This window comes from Phragmites australis, chromosome 13 (genome assembly GCF_958298935.1).
Source record: "Phragmites australis chromosome 13, lpPhrAust1.1, whole genome shotgun sequence".
In the NCBI taxonomy this organism is placed as follows: Eukaryota; Viridiplantae; Streptophyta; class Magnoliopsida; order Poales; family Poaceae; genus Phragmites; species Phragmites australis.
Window position 1 is genome coordinate 31,613,483 of NC_084933.1, and position 21,021 is coordinate 31,634,503.

Here is a 21,021-nt window from a genome sequence, read left to right on the forward strand (position 1 = left end):
AGTGATGGCTAGTCATGTTTTGAGAAGCGTGTTAGGGTTTCGCAGTTTTGCCTCAAAATCGTGAGAGGACTAAAGGAGTATATGCCACCATCGCGAAGCTTGAGTCGAGGTGAAGCTAAATCGTAAAGGCGTCGCGACCGTCCGATGAATAGAGAAAAAATGAACTAAAATACACTCGGTGGTAGGTAAAAGTGTACTACAAGAGAGTGATATTTTGGAAAAAAGCTAAGAAACTTGGGGGTCAATCTAGGCCTCTAAATAGCGGGGTAGGTCTATAGGAGAGGACGAAATAGCCATTTGAGCTCCTTGTGCCACCCATATGAGAGCATTATGTTAGGGTATTAGAGAAGAGACAGATGAGTGCTTAGTTTATGTAATATGTGAGAGTTTTGAGTGAAAAATCTTTGTAATTTGCCCAAAATAAGGCTGATCTTTTTTAGTAATGAAGTTTATTTTGTTTCATATAATTGAATTTTCCTCCTTCTAGTTTCTCTCTCTTGGTTCTCTTGCCTTATGTGCATTTTTTTCTTCTTCAGTGTTGATTTTTGTTTTTCTTTTTAGCTGAAATTTTAACACCTTGGGAGGTTGTTCTTTTTGATGCTAAAGACATAAAATTCACATACACATGCATATATGATATGGTCTTAAATTCCCTTGCCTTTAGACCATCATCTTGGAGATCTTCTTCACCCGATGTTCATCTCTTATTCCTTGAGTCATCTTTTCTCAAGATTCAACCTTTGTGTGAGGATGAGCAATTGATTGATTTGCAGTGAAACCTAGTGTTCGATTCTAACCGTGAAAACCACTTTTTGTTGAATTTTCTAGTTTGGTTTCTTATCTTTCTCTGAAGTTTCCAAAATTTCTGGGTAGGTGTAGTTTTTCAGCTACGTATTTGTGTTCTGTTCTTGTCAATGCGCCTATTCACCCATTTAGTCGCCATTCTTGATCATACAATTGGTATCAAAGCCGGTTTGATAAGTTGTTGATGTTAACTGGCTTTGTAATCCGTATGCGATATGGAGAGAAGTGGGTAGATTCCGCTATTTGATGGCTGTAATTTTTCGTACTGGAAGGTGCGGATAGAGACTTATCTTCTAAGCCAAGAAAGTGCAATATGAGAAGTACTCCCTCTGATTGCAAATGTAGGTCATTTTAGACTTGTGCACAAGGATTAAGAAAGTAGATTAAATGACCTTGTTGCCCTTCATTTATTCTGCATTGGAAAGATAACTCATTCATTTGTGAGAGTGATAGCATTTATTAAACAAGGGCAAGATGGGAACAAAAGAGAAAAAAATACATAGAAGTTTGAGAACGACTTATATTTAGAGAATAGTTGATGAGGCTAAAATGACCTATATTTGCAACTAGAGGGAGTAGTTGGTTTCAATTACGAGATCCCTGCTGCTCTCACGACTTAGGTTCAAAATGAACATTATGAGGCTAACAACAAGGTTAGAAATAATTTGTTCACTCACCTGAGTCGGAATGAGTTTGACAGGGTCCAGTACCTCCGTATTACCCGAGAGATCTAGAATACTCTGAGTGTCTTTCGTGAAGGCACTAATCAGATTAAGGTCAGACCCCAAAGCACATACAACCAAGAATATCAAATGTCTGTGCAAGGCCTTGGAGAGTCTTTGAATATGATGTTTGCTCACTTTGATGGGATTGCTAGTAATATTTGATCAACTAGTGTTTTGACCTATTCTGACCATGAGAGAGAGATCGAGCTTCTCTATACTCTTGATCGTAGCATATGGGAAGTGAAGATCTCAAGCATTGAAGAGTCTCTAAGTTACTACATGTTGACTTATGATGAGCTCTTCAGCAAGCTCAAGTCCACCATGATTGCCAAGGTGGCTCGGATTGATCTCAAAAATCCCCTGTCTCAGAACATGGCGTTGGTTTCTGGACTTGGTGGTGGCAATCTATCTGCAACTGGCTTTTCTTGTGCTAACACTTCATCGAGTGAATTTGCTTTGTCTTCCTTAGTTTCTGTCATAGAGGAGCAGGTGGACGCGTTGGATGATGAGGATCTTGCGCTGATTGTGAAGAAGTTCACCGACTTTTACAACAATCGTAGAGACCGGAGGAGGGGTAGTTCTCGTGCTGCTTTTAGTGTGGTGACACTACCCAGTTTAAGGCGGACTGCTCTAAGCTCAAGAAGAGGGAGGACAACGACCACGACTACAACAAACACAAGAAGAAGAATAAGAAGCCCTTCTTCAAGAAGAACCGTGACAAGATGGCTAAGAAGGCGGCCAAGGCGGCTTCTAGGGCTTTCGTGGTGGCTCTCAGCGATATCGACACCTCTTACAGCAAGGATGAGAGCTCGGAGGAGGATGAACTGCAAGCAAAGAATAAGAAAAAGGCCATGGACTTTACCGGCCTCTACTTCATGGCAGACGACAACAGCGATGACAATGACCCCCCCCCCCCCCCCCGAGTTGGATCCTTCCGAGGTATAGCCTTCCTATGACCATCTTTCCATCTAAGTCGATACCTTGAATTATGCTCTCGTTAGACAAGATAGGTTACTTAAGAAAGCTATGCGTGAGTTGAAGGATCTTAGGCCTAAGTATGAGTCTGTCTCTACTAAACTTGCATTGTTTAGGTCTAGACTTGATGTTAAAGAGTGTGAGAGTTGCCTAATTGTCATGGCTAGACTTGCCAAGCTTCGTAATGTGCATGCTCAAGTCACCAGTCGGCTTGAGAGTACCGAGAAGAAGCTCATTGAGGAGGAGTCTAGGTATACTCTCTTAGGTGCTTATAAGAATTGCTCTTTGCTTGCAAAGGATGTTGAACTGAAAGACAAGCGCATGAAGGAGCTAGAGTCTAGATTAGAGAGTGCTGGGGGTTCTAAGGATGTGCAGCCAAATTGTTTCACCTGCACCATCTTTTAGGACAAACTCAGCTGGGTTAGAGGGCAAGTTCAAAAGCTTTTGGTTGAGAATGAGTACCTGCTTTCTTTGATGGAGAAGTGCTCAGAGGGCAAAGGAAAAATGAATTTGATCTTAGCAAAGACCAAGATGTGTGCTGACAAGGCGGGTTTGGCTCTTGGGTTGAGTTTTGAAAGGATGGCTTACAGTGGGGAGAGTAAGACTATATTCACCACACCTACTACCGAAAAGCTGAGAAGTTCAAAATCAATGCAACATCACAACCCATCAAGAAACACATTCCTCAACCCACAAAGAAGAAACCCACACCACAACCAAAGAGAGCTCTATAGCCTAAGATGAGAGAGCATGTGAGAGAGCCCCGATGACTGGCAGACGAGTTTTCAAGAGACGCTACCATTGCACCTACCTACTGCCAGAGAGAGGATCACTTGGTTGGGTTTTGCTTTTGCCATAAGAGAGATGAGCAGCGTGAGTAGGAGTAGAGTACCCAGGACACGTACCGCCCCTTTGTTGGTATACTTGAGCTTTTTCCTCGCTTCTACTCAAGAGTCCCTAGCGCTTTTCAGTCTCTTCCTACAGATGTTGCCCGTCGTGAATTTTGCCATGACTCATATGGTTTTTGTCCACATATAAGAGGCTTTGAGTCTTAGCGCTTTGGCGGACCATATTTTCCTCATCGTGGTACTTGCCCTCAACGTACTATACCTATTTTATCTACACCTGCTTTTACTACTTCAGGACGGATGACTCAGTACTAGATTCCCAAAAGGTTTTTGAATAGCCCTAGTGCTGAGCCATCCACCCATTATTTTTCTCATATGTAGGTGATAGGCGGAGGTCTAGAGAATAAGTGGCTTATTGACTCCGATTGTTCACGCCACATAACCAGAGATTCATCATGGTTCTCCAGCCTCAACCCTATGAAGCGACACGAGTACATCACATTGAGGGATGATCGGAAAGGAAGAGTGAAAACCAAAAGTATGGTAAGGGTGAATGAGAGTTTCACTCTTAAGTATGTAGCTTTGGTGGAGCATATGGGATACAACCTTCTCTCTGTATCTCAGTTGTTGGATGAGGACTTAGAAGTGCGTTTTAAACGCGATACTTCTTGAGTTCTTGATTCTTCTAATGCTTTGATTTGCAAAATTTCTCGACTTGGGAGAGTTTTTGGAGCTGATTTTTCTAAGTCTCTTGATTCTTCTCGTTGTTTGATTACTCAACCTTCTTCTGAGCTCTAGATGTGGTATAGGAGACTAGGGCATATGAGTTTTGATTTGCTTACTCGTTTGAGTTCCCTAGGCTTGATCTGAGGATTGTCTAAGCTCAAGTTTGATAAGAATCTTGTTTGTGCTTCTTGTCGGCATGATAAGATGGTTGCTGCCTCCCACCCTCCAGTTAATCTGGTGATGACTGAATGACCGGGAGAACTTCTTGGGTTCGTTCGGCAGGCGGGAAGTGGTATGTTCTTGTCAATGTTGATAGCTTCTCTCGCTACTCTTGGGTCTTCTTTCTTGTGAGAAAGGATGAGTGTTTTCACACTTTTGGAGCTTGACTTTGACATTGTTTAAAGAACTCTCTGGTGCATTGAAAGCAATTCACAGTGATAATGGCACCGAGTTTAAGAACTATCTCTTTGATACTTTCTGTCTTGAGCATGGCATTGAGCATAATTTTCGTGCCCCACACGTTTCTCAGCAGAATGGTGTGGTTGAGAGTAAGAATCACACTTTGGTGGAGATGGCTAGGATGATACTCGATGAGAATAGGACTACTAGAAAGTTGTGGTCTGAGGCTATTAGCACGACGTGCTACAAATCTAATCAAATTTTCTAAGTTGCGTTTTGGGAGGAAGCCGAAGGTTTCGCATTTAACAATTTTTGGGTGTTATACTTCATTCTAAAGCGTGGTAACCTTGATAAGTTTAAGTTGCTTTCTTCTGATGGTGTTTTCTTATAGTATTCTCTTCATAGTCATGCTTACATGTTTTACAATATTAACACTAGCACAATGATGAAATCCTGTGATGTGACTTTTGATGAGTCAATCCCCTGTACTAGTTCTGTTTTTTAGTTTGCATGTGATCAGGAGATAAGCGAGGAAATCTTTGTAGATGGCAACCTTACAGCTCTTGATGATGATGAGGATAATCCACTACTTTTCTCTACCACACATACTCTAGAGATGGTTCCTACTTCTTCTACTCTAGCAAAGGGTCCTACAGCCTCTACTTACACTTCAGTTACTTTTGAGTATGCACCAGCAGTGTTTAAGGGGGAGGTACACTCACAACGTGAGGCCCCTCAACACATTTAGCTGCGACACCCTTCACAGACGATTATCGGTGACAGCAATGAGAGGGTAACGAGGTCCAAATCTTCTTCTCATGCTCATTTTACTGATTCTACATTTGTTTCTTCTTTTGAGCCCTGTGATGTTGGATATTTTTTTATCTAATTCAAGTTGGGCAATGCCATGCATGAAGAGCTTAATTTTTTTTAGAGAAATCATGTTTGGGTCCTTGTAGAGTCACCCCATAATGTTTACACCATAGGTACAAAATGGGTTTTCAAAAACAAACAGGAGGATGATGGGTCTGTAGTGAGAAACAAAGCTAGACTAGCGGCTCAGGGTTTCACTCAGGTATAGGTGATAGACTTTGAAAAGACCTTTGCACCAGTAGCTAGACTAGAAGCCATTAGGATCCTCCTTGAATTTACTGCATCCCGAGGTTTTAAGTTGTACCAAATAGATGTCAAGAGTGCTTTTCTTAATGGTTTCATTCAGGAAGAGGTCAATGTTAGGCATCCCCCAGACCTTGAGTACTCAAAATACCCTCATAGAGTTTACAAGCTTAGAAAGGCTTTATATGGGTTTAAGCAGGCAGTTAGAGCTTGATGTGATAGGCTTAGGACTTTCTTGCTAGAGCATGAGTATGTGATGAGGTTATCTGATAAAACTTTGTTTACTCTCAGGCATGACAATGATTTCTTATTTGTTCAGATATATGTGGATGATATTATTTTTTGTGGTTCTTCTCATGCACTTGTGGCCAAATTTGCAGAAACTATGATGAGAAAGTTTGAGATGTCAATGATGGGTGAGCTCAACTTCTTTCTTGGGCTGCAAATCAAGCAATGCAAGCAAAATATATTCGTCCACCAGACGAAATACACCAAGGATTTGTTGAATAAGTTCAACATGAGTGATGTGAAGCCCTTGGCAACACCGATGGCTACCTCGACCGTGCTTGATCCATATGAAGATGGCGAGGAGGTGGACCAGCGGGATTACAAGAGCATGATCGCCTCTCTCCTATACTTGATGGCGACAAGACCCGACATCTACTTCGTCGTTTGCTTGTGTGCTCGCTTACAGGCTTCACCGAGGATGTCTCACCGTCAAGTGGTGAAACACAATCTAAGGTACCTCAAGCACACTCTCATGTACAGGCTTTGGTTTTCTACTTCCTCTTCGCTTTCTCTTCGAGGTTTTTCGGATGCGGATTTTGCTAGTTGTAGAATTGACAGGAAAAGTACCTCTCGTACTTGTCACTTCTTGAGTACTTATTTTGTGTGTTAGTCTTCTCACAAACAGTCTAGCGTTGCATAGTCTACTGCTGAAACCGAATATGTAGCTGCTGCTAACTGTTGCTCACATATTTTGTGGATGGTTGCTACTTTGAGATATTTTGGGTTGAATTTTAGGAGTGTGTCACTTTTATTTGACAACACCAGTACCATAAGCTTAGCCAACAACCCAGTTAAACACTCCAGAACCAAACACATAGATGTGAGATTTCACTTTCTAAGAGATCACAATGAAAAGAGAGACATTGAGTTGAGCTACATAGATACCTAAAACCAGCTAGCCGATATATTCACCAAGCCTTTAGGTGTTACAAGATTTGACTATTTGAGAGGAGAGCTTGGTGTGTGTCATCCCTATAGCATTGTGTGAGGAGGAGTTGTCCTTTGTACATACTCTATCTTACTTTTGTTGTATTTGTATTAAATTTTATTATGTAAGATAATCATAGTAGTTGAGCTTTGACATTAATTTCTTTACCATTTTTGATTGCTAGACTTGAATTTAGACTAAGTTGAGTAGTTATGTAGAGCAATCTTTTAATCTTAGGCTCTTCTTGATGCTTTGACATGATACATTTCAAGCAAGCTTGCTTTCTTTAAGATGAAATTTGGTAATTTTATTAATCATGTAGGCTATGAAATGCTACATTCTTGATCACCATGTTTGTAATTGCTTAGGTTTAGTCAATACTTGTGTTAAGGCTAGTTTGATGAATATCTTGCTCTAGATCTTCTTGGTTCAAAACAGTGGATTGGGGAAGATTGCACTATATTTTCTGTCTTTGTTAAATGTTTAGCTCATGATAGAATCTTGAGGGAACATGTGTCCTTGTGTCACAAAGGCACTACTTAACTTGATCTTGTGACCATCTTGATAACTTGTGCGAATCGAATAATCATGAAAAATCAATTCTCTTGTGCTAAAATGTGATCCAATATGGTTGTCTTGAAGTCTTAAGGTATTTACCGTACCTAATCGCGTGACACTTTGCTTGGATAAAAGGCAACTTAAGGATAAAATGAAATTCAAAGAAATGTACCTAACTATTTAATTCTTTTTAATCACTCGATCAATCTAAGTCTTGGTTTCATCTGTGAGCATTTGCAAACCCTACTGTCATGAACACTTGTTTGCCTAGTTTGAGATTGTAATTGGTTAGTTCTTAATGCTTGTATTGTCTCAGCATGAGTGGATGTTTATGTGGTGGTCACTTTTAAAATGATTCGGCTATGTGAAATTAAATGCGCCAACCAATTCTTCGGGTTTAGCTTCTCAAACTTCATGTTCTTGTGTCACTGTCTCTTTTTGAGCCTCTATGCGATTGTAAGCTCTACGTACTACTTTCCGGAGCCCTTTGATATTTGCAGCTCTTACAAATGCTTTGTGGTATACTTGTAAAAGCTCATTTAGGATTGCATGTTCATAATATTTTATCATTGGTGTTTGCATTGCCAAAGGGAGAAAACATATGCACAAAGATGAGAATATGCATAAATATGCTTCAAAGGAAGATAAATGAGAATTTTTTTGCAACAAACCTCAATGAAAAATGTGCATTCATCAAGGGGAGAATTTGTTTTTGAGTTTTTCTTGCTCTTTTGAGGTTTTGGCTAGTCTTTTGCCTCCCTTCGTCCATTTGCAATCTTTCTTATGCCAAGTGATATGGTTCTTGCTCTTTTTCGAGTTTTGGTCACTTGGGCGTGCTTCAATTATTCAAACTTAAATCTTTGTGTTTTGAGGGTTGTTAATGCACTCATTAAGGGGGAGATCGAGAAACCTAGTTGAAATGTGTTTTGGTTTGCGTATGATGAGTCATTCACAACATTGGATTTGAAATGATTTTGGTTGGCATGAGTTTGTGTGTGTGGGATCTTATTTATGGCTAACCAAAGTTTGAATTGGAGCAGACTATTTTAGAGTCCAGAAAATTATGCCTCACCAGACCATCCGGTGTGTGGGGTTTTTTTTACTATACCAGATAGTTCGATGTTACGGTAAAGTGAGCACCAGAGCATTTTCAGTACTGAAGCAGAAATGAAAGCAAACACTAGATGGTCCAATGATGGACTTTGAGAGCGCCGGAGTATTTTTTGCATAGAGGAGATTTTTTACGCCATGTTTGATTATGTATGCCAGATAGTCCGGTGCTAAGATTATGAACACTGGAGAATGCACCAGACCTTTTGTTGCAGAGAGGTTGCAGAAGGGTGGTTCGGTGGATTGGCACACACCGGATTATCCGATGATAGACATGAGATCACCAGAAGCTTTCACCGAATCTTTTCTTGCAGAGAGCAAAATTTTCCTGGAACATAGAGTGTTACACTCACCGGATGGTCCAGTGTTTAGAGTAGAACACATCGGAACATCCGGTGTTCATGTTTTCTGTAGGATGTGCTCTGAGTTAAAGTTTATGATTTTGTGCTAACCTGAAGATGTTTTAGAGTGTGGAGAAATATGTTTGCTTGTTTCAAGGTGTGCAGGTGACGGATGCAATTTGACGGTTGACAACGGGTGATCGAGACTAAATGGGTGCTTGGTGCCGGACGATCAAGGAGGGCCGAACGAAGTCAAGGATGATCCTAGCTGTATACATGAAGGTCAAGGAAAGCATGAAACTGAGAATGAAGATGGTGTGTTGACAAAGTCAAGCGAAGGGGATATCGGTGCATGTGACGAGGCAGCTCGAGGGATCGGGAGCGGGAGAGACTTACCGGCAGTCAAGATCACAAGACGGAGGACACGTGTCATCATCAGAGCACTTGCTTCAGGTGAAAGCAAGTGACGGCTAGTCACGCTTTGAGAAGCATGTTAGGGTTTTGCGGTTTGGCCTCAAATATGTGGAACGACTGGAGAAGTATGTGGTACCATCGCGAAGCTTATGTCGAGACGAAGCTAAGTCGTAAAGGCGCCGCGATCATCCGATGAATGGAGAAGAAAATGTACTAAAATATACTCGGTGGTAGATAGAAGTGTACTACAGGAGAGGGGTATTTTGAGAAAAAGTTAGTAAACTTAGTGGTCAAGTTTCCTAGGCTTATACATAAATGGAGGGCTTTGGAAGAAGATGAATCAGCTATTTAAGCCCCTTTTGCCTTCCATATGAGAGCATTGTGCTAGGGTTTTAGAGTAGAGGAGGATGAGTGCTTAGCCTATGTAATATGTGAGAGTTTTGAGAGGAAAATCTTTGTAATTCGTCTAAAATAGGGCTGACCTCTTTAAGTAATGAAGTTTATTTTGTTTCATATGCTTGAATTCCCCTCCTTCTAGTTTCCCTCTCTTGGTTCTCTTGCCTTGTGTGCAAGTTTTTCTTCTTCAGTGTTAATTTTCATTCTTTTTGAGATGAAATTTTAACATCTTGGGAGGTTGTTCTTCTTGATGCTAAAGACGTAAAATTCATGTACACATGCATATGTGATAGAATCTTGAATTTTCTTTCCTTTAGACCATCATCTTGGAGATATTTTCACCCGGTATTCATCTCTTGCTCCTTGAGTGATCTTTTTTCAAGATTCAACCTTTGTGAGGGGATGAGTCATGGATTGGTTTGCAATGGAACCTAGTGTTCGATTCCAATCATGAGACTCACTTTTTGTTGAATCTTCTAGTTTGGTTTTTGATCTTTTTCCGGAGTTTCCGGAATTTCTAGGTATGTGTAGTTTTTCTGCTGCGTATTTGTATTGTGTTCTGTTGTAATTATCTTGTAGAGGTGCGTTAGGTGTTCAAATAGTAGAAAACTATCCATTTCAAAAGAAATTTATTGAGGCGTCTATTTACCGTCTCTAGTCGTCATTCTCGATCCTACGGAAAGCGACTCGGGCCTAGACATCCTATATTACTGGCCTGTGACTCGACCCTTGCTCCAAACATTTGCTCAACCGCTCCACTCGTTAATTGTGATATTTTTTAGAGCATGGCTTGATGAATGCTTGGAACCACTCGACTCTCTTCTCCACCGATATCTTTGTTTCACTTTCTTTCCATTCTAAACCCTAGATCTCACTGTTCTTACGTAGCCTTGCTCTATGGTCTATGACTATGCCATTGAAGGCTAATCAAGATCTCCTCGTATCCACTTCACCATCGCCTTGATGACATTTTTGGCCATCTTCCTGTCGTAAGATTAAAAAAAAGATTGAAGTGAGGGATTTACCTATCATAACCGAAGAGGGATGCCACAATGGTGAGGCCGGCGTCTTTACTCCTTTCAGCTCTGTGCCATTACATGGCGCGCCGCATGGATAGGATGTGAGGCATCGATTCTGCCGCAGGAAAGTTGCAATTCAAGACCCAGCTCTCCCTTTGTTGATGATGACATGCCGTGAACTGCCTCGCTATGGGAACGCGATGAGGAGTTTGAATCGGTGCTCGCGTTCATTTCGTTGAGGTGAAAAAGATTGATGGGAGATGAAATGAGCCAATCACACCCTTTTACCTTCGTATCTGCACGAATGGCTTCAGCAAATCTCCTAGGTGGACCGAACGTAGAAGAACCCTCGGATCCGCAAGTTGCCGACGAGATGTGGTGGTTTAGACCTGGCTGGTCAAGGACGATCTCACCATCCTTCGAGCTCCATTCACGTCGCTCCAGGGTTAGGGGGAAAGATGGTTTGGCAGAGCTCAGATGATGTGGGAGGGGATTGGGAGGTGGGCGCCGCCATCGCCGGAGAGGTTAGCGTCAAGGGCAGGGAAGAACACCATTGGGACTTCATCATCGTAGCAAATGTCACAAAACTTTTCACATTGTAAATAAAGGTGTATCTATATAGATTTGCTTGGTTGCTACTTGCCTGTTAAATAACAACGATTCCATGTGGAAAGACAGAAGGGGATGTTTGTTTCCCTCCATTAGGTAAAAAAACTCTGGAATTACTTGCAAGGAATATTACAAGAAAATTTAACTCATGCATCACCGGAATTAACCTTTAAGTAAATGACATAATTTTCTAATTTTATCTCCCTCTGCCGTGATTAACGATGCTCTTAGTGCAATGAGAAACCTAACGGTCATCCGATGCCATCATTAACGATACAACATGGAAATAGATTTATAATAATTATGAACATCTATCTAAACACCCGCGCAGAGATCTACGTGGTACTATACCTGTCCTATTCCTTTTCACACCTCCTAGAGTTTAGCCGACTGAAATATAGGATTCCTTCAATCAACGGCGCCGGCGATCGATTTTCTCTTCGAGATTTAGGCCCAGGGGAAGGGGGGGGGGGGGTTAGGGTTCGATCGGGATCATAGTTGTTCCCCACTGCTGGAATCCTAACCTAGGCCGACGGTGAAAGCAAGTGGCCCACTGCTCAAAGGTGTTCGCTGATCAGTTTGTAAGCAGAATGGGATCGAGCAAGCGTACTGGAGAGTTCGATAATATTGCAACCATTGCAACATCGTATATATTGCCTTTAGTTTATGATGAAAAGATCCAGAAAAAAACATTCCAGCACAATACTACGATGAACACTCATCCCGGTAAAACGAGCACGGGTGCAAATGAGTGCTTATTATACTGCAAAAAAGCATGCATGGATAGCGCTAGACACAAATACTGAACGATGAGTCTATCGAGACAGAACAATACTACGATTCTGTGAGGCTAGCTGCATGCTATGAGCTCTTAATTAATTCATTACAGCGACATGAACATGCAGTGGATGTCCATCCTCTCGCGCGTCAACTTCTTCCAGTCATCCATGGCCTTGACCATCAGCGCACGGCGCCTTGTGATGAACATGTCCTTCTCCAGCTTTGCGATCCTGCGGCTCAGAGCGGCAATCTATGTACGTATGTAGCACATATATGCATATCTGAGATCAAATCACATAGCCAACGTGCTGAATGATTGATTGATTTTATGCAAATTAATCTGTACGTACCCTCCTAGCAGGCCAGCGGTGGACGCCGTTCCTGCGGCAAATGCTTTGAATCGTCGAGCAGGACACGCCCAACGCCATGGCTGCCTGGCGCAAGGGCAGATGGATGAAGAACACCATGTCCTCCTCGCACTTCCTCCTCCTCGAGATCCTGCTTGAAGAGGTGCGCGCGACCTCGGTGGCGCCGGCGCGGCGGTGGTGTTGGACGAGAGACGACATTGCCACGACAAGACCAGCTGCTAGCTGAATGCGCTGAGGTGGTTCAGGTCTTGGTATAGGGCTTATTATTTATAGCACCTGGTTGCACTCGGCCTCCAGATCCATTTGATCTCAACATTGTATGAACTTTCTTTCTTTTGCCTCAGGACTGATCTGTTCCGTATCTTTGAGATATTTGCTACAAATAAAAAAATCTCAGGGATGTTTGACATTAACCTGTCCATCGTATTGATTCTCGTGGTTAATTGCTAGCTTCCACAATTTGATACAACGCTAAGTTAAGGATGGTCTGTTGTAGGGGCTAAAATGGGAAATAATTCACTAAGTAGTAATTTGACAACTGTGCTAGAACGACTTCTAGATGCCAAACCTTCTTTTTTTTTGAAAGGAGATGTGAAACCTTCTGGTCGTATTTATCTTCCCAACAGCTTCCCTCCAGCCAAGCTTCATGCATGTACCTGCAGATATGAACATTTTCAATTCTAAAAATAACATGGATTGCTATATTTGATCGAAAGTTCTGAGATGCATATTTCAGATGGCTAGTGTTTCGCGTACGTTTTTGCTTGCCAGTGCGGCGTACAAGTGTAATTTATACTGGCTTCGAAAGATCACGTTATATTTTCAAGACTCAGTACGACTCGATGACATGTGTACATATTGTATTAGTTGGGGTGTTGTGACCGGTTTGGCCTTTGTATCTAAAATGCTCTCTCTTTTATTGGATGGTAGCGCTCCCACACCTTTGTTTTTTAAAAAATCATATATAACAAAATTAATGAAAAATTTATTTGATTGATACGAATTTCATTTGCACATTATCTATGGTCAGTACACTGGAAGCCAAAGGAAATCACTAGTGCAGTAGTTCTCTATTACGAATATCATATAGAAGTCTCAACTTCAGCTTCACAATTTAAAGATTTTACAAACAAATTTCATTTGGAACCAAATGTGCAGCTTCGAAGGAAATTAACTAGTAGTGTAATTATATGGTACCGCTATACTACTTGTTAGATTGACCAGAAAATCATTTATTAATCGTCGAGTTTAAAGGAGAAAGGAAAACGTAGTTCATCACCGTAAAACGTATGTATATTTTTTTTGAGCGAGTAAAACGTATGTATATAGTAAATGCACATTTGCGCGGGAAATTAACTGATTTGATCAAATGACAGTTCTTTACTACATGTGTGATTAACCGGGAAATCAGCTAATCGCCAAGTTAAAAGGATAAATGAATGAGCAGTAGTTCATCATTGACAAAACGCATGTCTACTATATACGCAATAGTTTTTCACGGGACATCAGATCCTTACCTAAAATAATTTTGTTGGATCGAGGCTATAGAAGATAAGGGGAAATAATTTCACGGCTTATAATTAAGCATTTTCTACTATAACTGCACTGTTGTGCGAGAAATTCGTTATTTCAACAAGATAAAAAAATAAATCCATGGCCAGGGGACCATTAATTTGAAAATCAGATTTGCAACGGATATAAGTAATTCACAATTAGGCTATTCTTTTCTCATGCAGTAGTTGAGGACTTTAAACATCTTCACATTGTAGATTGATTTGAGTTTTAAACCCAGGGTTCACGAAAAGCATCAAGTGTAACAAAAATATGTTAGGTCGACTTAGGACACATAATGCTCGAGAACAACATTTTTATGATAAAGTGGAGGAGCTCAGTAATCCATGTATATAGCATTCAACTTTTTGTACTGATGACTTATCCCATTAAGGCTACATTTGGAGGAAACGAAAAGTGGAGGAATTTTGTCCTTTCGAAAAAGAAAAGTGGGGGAATTTTGTAGCTATACAAAAAAGTTTCCTATACGCCCATTTGAAACAATGGAATCCATCACTAAAATTACAATGAAGCTCCTATGAAATTTGGTTTAAACAAAAGCTCCTATGAATGCACCAATCCGTGGTGGGAACTTCAGAAGAGATCTAACATGAGGTATGTATCTCATTGATTTTCCCCCCTTGCGTCTATATCTCTATGAATTCTTGCACTCTTCCCTGGCAAGCATCCAAATAGATTGCTTCAACAATATTCATGGATGCAGTATTAAAAAGTTCTAAGGATATGACTATACATGTGATCTTCAACTCCTTTTCCTTATTCCTGTATTTTTGAGTTCCTACATCCAAGTAAGCCAGATCCTAAAATACTGATGACTTATCATCAGGATCATAAAAACAGAAGCAATATAGGACTGCCCCTAATCCTAAAAGACAACATGAGCAAATTAACTAGTATTATCCAACTATCTCTTATTGTTGAGAGATAAAAGGCATCACTATAGAGTATTCGCGTCTGATGCAATTAATTATATATAAGCGATTTATAAATCGTGTAGAACTGGTGGCAGATTAATGCATGATGGTAGATCCTTCCTCTAAGAAGAATATAACTTTTTTTCTTAGTTTGTCTTCCCGTCACATATTCAGCCCCCTTTGAATTATAGGGTTGTCATATAATTTTGGAGGATTTCAGTCATTAGGTATTATTTGTTTCGATGTTTGGAACATATGAATGGATGGTAATAGTGTGTTTGCAGTAGGTAACATTCCACAAAACAACAGAAAAGCATTAAATGCATGTTACTTTCTCTAGTGATTTTATGGTCGTTGAAAGTGGTTTGAGCCGTTGTAAGTGTGTTGAAGATCCAGTGATAAAGTCAAAATCTAAAGGACGGGAGAGCTACATCTCTGCGGCAACTGTAGAAAAACACGCTTCACTAAACACATGTTTCTCATATCACGGTGTTACTACTAAACAGTAGGGAATTGAGCAAAGCAAAGTTCCATCAGATTTGCTTGAACCGAGAAATTAAACTGATGATTTTATTATGACTGGCATGCAGTTGTTGTAAATAGCTAGTGATCACATCAGATGGAGCTTGTGACCATCCGATACATGCATGCATGCGTCGATATTACATAACACAAGTCTAGCCGCGAAGGGATACATGGTAGCTGCCATGCGATATCGACCGCAAGGTAGGCTAGACACTATTTGCCGGCCCAGCGGCAGCTGGAGGAGTAACGACGCGTCGTCATCTTTCGATGGTGGGCTCGGGAGTGACTCGACCTCAAAAACGTCCATGAAGACGTCGTCCGTGGCGGACTCTTCGCGTACCGCCATGTTCTCCACCCCCACCATGACCTCGGCCAGCGCATCGATCGGCCTCCATAACAAGCGACACCTCTACCTCCTGACCCAGCCTCTCGATCTACCGATTCAGCGACGACCTAGCCTGCATACAGAGGACGACGCACCTGATTAATTACAAGATTATAAACTGACAGATTGGTAGGTAGTGATAAGTGATCACCGCCACACCACCACCAAGGAGGGACGACGGACGTACCCTGCTACCATTGGGAAAGCGGCAGAGGCCACAGAGCATGCGGTACGTGCGACACATGGGTCGTCTCAGCACCGCGCGGGACATGCCCACCTCGTTCTCCACCCGGTGTGCCGGTGTTGGGGCATGACAACGTGCCCAGAATAAGGCAACAGCCTCAAGCTTGGAGATGTGAATCCTACTTGGTGAAGAGAGAGGGAAAGAGTTGCCTGAAGAATGAAGCCAAGGGAAAAAATGGAGTCCTCTCTGCCCGTCCTTTGAGGGTTTATTTTACAAAGAGAATGGGCAGAGGAAATTACCAGTCTGTCTCTAAAATATCATGTTACAATCATATGCATATGGGGTATTTTGGACGTTTTTTACTCCATTACATGTGACGTGGTAACTGGGGTACTATGATCGTTATAGTAATACCATCATACATCATTTAAATATCTCAAGACTGAGGCGTTTCCCCAACAGCACCCCCTCATCTGTCAATTCCGAGGTCCTGAGGGGCGAGTGGATGTATAGAGAACTAGCTCCAACCTTTTTGAAGTTAGGTTATCTCGGATCGTTCCCTGTCGTTGTAGCATGAATGTCTTTGGCAAGGAGCGAAGGCCGCAAAGCTCATCAGGGTCGCAAGCCGAGGGTCCTAGTAGCCATGCTCGGAGCTAGTGATGACAATGAGGTCTCGCCCTAGGGTCGTCCGGAGCCGCACGACGGTGGCGGAAGGCGAGGGTTGATGGAGGCATGGCCGTCCGAAGCCCTGCAGCGGTGGCCAGAGGCGAAGTCAATGGCGAGGCTGAGGGAGACAGCCCATGACCCCCTCAGTAAATAGCCACATCGAGGCCTGATGGAGGCGCGACCGTCCGAAGCCCCGCGACGGTGGTTAGAGGTAAAGTATATAGCGAGGCCGAGGAAGGCAGCTCGTGAACCCCTTAGTGGGTAGCCACGATGAGGCCCAATGGAGGCGAGGTCGTCCAGATCACCGCGGTGGTGACCGGAGGCGAAGTCGATGGCGAAGACAAGCAGTGCCGCGACCCTCTCGGTGAGGCTCGACAGAGGCACAGCTGTTTGGAGACGCGAGACGATGGTTGGAGGCAAAGTCCATGGTGAGGCTGAGGGCAACAACCGGCCATCCCCTCAGCAGGTAACCACATTGAGGCTTGATAGAGATAGGGCAGTTCGGAGCCCACAACGGTGACCAGAGGTGAAGTCGACGATCTGGTTGAGGGTGGTTGTTCACGACCCCCTCAGCGAGTAGCCATGGTGAGGCTCAATGGAGGCGAGTCCGTCCGGAGCCCCGCGACGAGGAGCTAGAGGTGAAGTCGGTGGTCTAGGCTATCCTCAATCCCCTCAGTGGGGATTTACAAAGGCGTGGCCGTTCGGAGCCATGCGGCGATGGCTAGAGGAGAAGTCAACGGTGAGGCTGAGGGCGACAGCCAGTCATCCCCTCAGCAAGTAACCATGGCGAGGCTCGATGGAGGCTGGGTCATCCGAAGCCCACGGCGGTGGCTGAAGGCGAGGTCTATAGCAAAGTCAAGTGGTGTCGTGACCCCCTCTGCTAGGCTTGACAGAGGTGTGTCCGTCCGGAACCCGCGAAGGTGGTCGGAGGCGAAGTTGATAGCGAGGCTGAGGGAGGCAGTGCGCGACCCCCTCGACGGGTAGTCACTGTGAGGAGCCGAAGGTGAAGTCGGTAATCGAGGCTAAGGGAGGTTTTCTGTGACCCTCTCAGCGGTTAGCTGCGGTGATGGCCGAAGATGAGGTCAATAGCGAGGATGAGTGAGGTAGCTAGCCATTCCCTCAACAAGTAACTGCAGTGAGGCTCGACGGAGGTGGGGCCGTTCGGAGCCCGCGGGGATGGCCAAGGTGAAGTCGAAGGTCGAGGCTGAGGGAGGCTGTTCGTGACCCCCTCAGCGGGTAGCTGCTGCGAGGAGCTGAAGGTGAAGTCGATGTTCGAGGCAGAGGGAGGTTGTTTGCGACCTCCTCAGCAGGGCTCGACAGAGGCGATGTTGGTGGTGAGGCTAAGGGTGGCCGCCAGCCATCCCTCAGCAGGTAATCACGGCGAGGCTCGATGGAGGCGGGGCCATCCAGAGCATGCGACGGTGGCCAAAGGCAAGGTCTATGACAAAGTCTAGTGGCACCATGACCCCCTCGGCGAGGCTCGACAAAGGCATGTTCATCCGGAGCCCGCAGAGGTGGCCGGAGGTAAAGTCAAAGGCGAGGCTGATGGAGGCAGTCTGTGACCCCCCAGCGAGTAGCCACGATGAGGCTCGATGAAGGCGAGGCTGTTTGGAGCCCCATGGCGAGGAGCCAGAGGTGAAATCTACGGTCGAGGCTGAGGGAGGTTGTCTATGACCCCCTCAGCAATTAGCCGCAGTGATGGCCAGAGACGAGGTCGACGGTGAGGCCGAGGTAGTTAGCCATCCCCTCAGTAGGTAACCATGACGAGGCCAATCACGACGGTGACTCACCAGAGAGGGCTCAAGCTTGGAGACGTGAATCCTGCTTGGTGGAGAGAGAGAGGGAGATAGTTGTCTGAAGAATGAAAGCCAAGGGAAAAAAAGGAGTATCCTCTGCCTGCCCTTTAAGGGCTTATTTTATAGAGAGAAGGGACAAAAAAAATTATCAGACTACCCTTAAAATATTATGTTACAATCATATGAGAGACACCTCGAACACTACACTTGCATCTAGGTTAGCCCTTATGTTGTAAAAATGTGCAAATATGGAGTGTCCACATTTTTGCGGATAGTCCACACTTTTACGGATTTTGGGTTAACTAAGGATGTGCGGAAGGTCCACACTTTTGCGAAGTCTCTGCATTTTTGTGGAGAGTCCGCATTCTGACAATTGTAACAGCTAGTTTTTTGTAGTTGGGTATAAATACCTAATCACTCCCCCTTTGGCTGGTTGCTGCTTTACTAAAAAAGGTAAACAACTTTAGAGCCAAAAGCACTCTCTCATACCTTTCTTTAGCTTGAGATTTGCAAAGTTTTGAGAGTTGGATTGGGAGAGAGATCTAGTACTAGAGAGATTAACTTCAATCTTTGAACACTTGTTTTCTTCAGCAAGCCGGTGATTTCGTGTTTGTTACTCTTGGTGGTTCGTCCACCTAGGCGGGATAGGCGAGAGTAACAAACACGAAATCCATTTACCCAACTGTTCTTCATCTAGCTCTTCTAGCAGCAGCAGTAGTATCATCACCACCAACATGAGGTTCCTCAATGTGAATGCCATGACTGCCACTCCTTTCACCTCGCTTGGCCGCTTGCTTCTTTGCAGCAACGTTAACGCGATGACCACCAGCCCTAGTCATGCAAGAACCCCTGCCTTCATCTAGCTGTTCTCCTGCCCTAAAAGTGATATCGGCTTGATACGGCTCATCAAAGGGAGGAGGTCCATAGCCTTGAGCTTGAGAGTCATGACAACGTTTAGTACGAGATTGAGTTGCAGGATCTCTTAGGTCTGGATGTTCCATCACAACTGAAAGATAAAAAGGGTGCATAAGCTATGGAAGAGATTGGAAAAGAATTCAAGAAGGAAATCATGGCTTATACCTTGTTCTGCAAACTATGGAGTCTCCACAAAAATTTGCAGACTCTTCGCAAAAGTATGGACCCTCCGCAGATCGCAGACCAAACCCTAAATCGTGATTTTGAAAGATTTTTCCAAGGGATTCAAATGTCATTAGAGGTATGGAATAAAAGACACCAATTGAGGATATCTACCAAAGGAATATCACTCTAGGGCAATCAACAAAGAGATCAGGCAAAAACTTGTTTTGCACCTCGAGAGAGAGAAAGGAGGTGAACTTGAGGTCGATTTGCTAAGCTTCACGAAGATTCCACACTCAAAAGGTTGATCTCGATGCAGATGCAGAGTCTCCGAAGATTTTGCCTCAAAAACACCAGAGATGGAGATTTGAGTGGAAGAACTTGAGAGTGAAGTGAAGAGCACGAGAGAGAGAGAGAGAGAGAGAGAGAGAGAGAGAGAGAGAGAGAGAGAGAGAGAGGTGCCGGTGTAAAAGATTGAATAACTGTTGGAGAGAGAGGTTTTAACCCATAGATAGGTTAAAGGAAGTGAAAAACTAATAGACTACGGAATCTCCACAGAATTATGTGGAGTCTCCGTAAATATGCAGACCCTCCGCACTTTGTCCAACATGAGGGAAAACATAGATTTCAAGGAGGATTTGAGAGAGAGATGTATTGTGTTGGACATGACAAGTCATACAACTTGTGATTAGCTAACAATCAACCAATCATAACTATAACCACAAGTGATATGACGTAATCAAAGATCAAAGATCCAAATTTTTATTAAAAACACACAACTCTAAGTCTATCTTTTAGAAAAACTCCTATCTAAAAAACTAGAAACCTACAACAATCAATTATATGCAGTAAGTCAAGTCACGTTGTGAGAAACTAAGATATTTAGCTCACTTCTCAACTCGTAAAACTTTTGCTCGTCTAGTGGCTTGGTGAGGATATCAGCTAGTTGTTTTTTTATTCTCATATGACAAATATCAACATCCTTTTTGGTTGAGTGGTCTCTCAAGAAGTTATGTCGGATGTCTATGTGTTTGGTTCTTGAGTGTTGCACAGGATTATTGGCTATTTTTATGACACTTTCATTGTCACACAAAAGTGAAACTTTGATCATGTTGTAGCCATAGTTTCTCAAGATTTGCCTTATCCAAAGTAGTTGAGCATAACAAATGCTCGCAACAACATACTCGACTTCGACGGTAGATAGGGCTACAAAATTTTGTTTCTTTGAGTACCAAGATACCAAGGACCTACCTAAGAATTGGTAAGACACTGAGGTACTCTTCCTATCCACTTTGCAACCGATATAATCGAAATTTGAAAGCCAATAAGGTTAAAGGTTGAACCTTTAGGATACCATTAGCCGATAAGGTTAAAGGTTAAAGGTAAGTGATATGAACCAAATATCTAACACTTGCCTTAACGACCACTAAATGACACTCTTCTGAAGTGGCTTGAAATCTTGCACACATGCACACACTAAGCATAATATCGGATCTAG